Genomic DNA, 1,461 nt, shown 5'->3' with positions numbered 1-1,461 from the left:
CATATCACCTGGGCCAAATGAATGAGGTGACCATAGCATATCACCTGGGCCAAATGAATGAGGTGACCATAGCATATCACCTGGGCCAAATGAATCACCACGGAATCCCGGATACCCTACACGCATCAAAGAGAAAGTACTTTTAGTGGGGCGTGAAGAAGACAATTACTGACGCTTTAGGAAATTTTGAAGTTTGTTTGCGCATGAAATATGATATAAACCCACCAAACGAGAGACTAGGGGAAACAAATACGTAGATTGTTCGTAAACGAGTTACAGCCTGAGTCAGCTGTAAGATTACATATATAAATAAGTTACTTCTTGAAGAAGTTTGTCGGGGGGTGCGGTCAGCAAAGAACAACATAAATAAACAAAACCATATTTATTTATTTTATGCCGACGTTTCGACCTGAGTTTCAGGTCTTCATCAGGGGTTGTGTCGCAGAGGAGGGAAAGATAAGTACTGACTACTATAAATAAGTTACGGACTGTCAGCTGACAGATCCATATCAGCTGATCGAGAACAGCTGACCGATTGTATATATAGATGGACAGGCTCAGCAAATAGATGAGTCATTGAGAGTACTTCAAGCGCTTCATTTCCCACTCCACTCCTATTATTTATAGTTTCACTTCAGTAAAAGATAACTGGTGCCGAAACCCGGGAACTTTGGATACCGGAGTAATTTGCAGTCTAAAAGAAATTTTTTTTTTCATTCTTCTCTTTGACTTATGACCATTAACGGAATAGTGAGAAGAGCAATTCCGAACATGGAGAATATGAACCAAAATACCCAACCTCAAATTGCAGTCAACCAAACTTTAGCAGCAGGTAATCCACCCCCGGAGCAGATTCAGCCACAACTAGAAGTCTCTTTAGCGCAATTTAATGCCACGACGCTTGAATGGATTAAGGTCCGTACGGCAACCGCCCAGGACCTGAGGAAGGCAGTGTCGGACCTAGAACAATTCACAGGAGAAACCGGAGAATTAAATCAATTTTTAAAAGGGGGCGATCGCCTAATGAGGCGAATAGGAGCGAAGACGTCGGATAATCTACTGGTTAACGAGGATGCAAAAGTACTGAAAGTAGCGGTAGTATGCCAAGTAAAAAGTTTGTCGGGGGGTGCTGTCAGCAAAGAACAACATAAATAAACAAAACCATATTTATTTATTTTATACCATATTTAATTATAATTAAAATTTTTTACTATTCAATTATCATTTATCAATTTTTTATCATATATGATTTAATTCAATATTTTGTATAATTCTAAATTTGTTTGTATACTATTCCTTTTCATTTATGATTTAATTCAATATTTTGTATAATTCTAAATTTGTTTGTATACTATTTCTTTTAAATTGTATGTTACTCTAAATGTTGTTGTTATCTCTTTTGTTCTATAGCCCTGATGAAGACCTGAAACTCAGGTCGAAACGTCGGCATAAAATAAATAT

This window comes from Halyomorpha halys, unplaced genomic scaffold (genome assembly GCF_000696795.3).
Source record: "Halyomorpha halys isolate HHAL.00 unplaced genomic scaffold, Hhal_1.1 Scaffold43.1, whole genome shotgun sequence".
NCBI lineage: Eukaryota > Metazoa > Arthropoda > Insecta > Hemiptera > Pentatomidae > Halyomorpha > Halyomorpha halys.
This window is presented reverse-complemented; position numbering follows the sequence as displayed.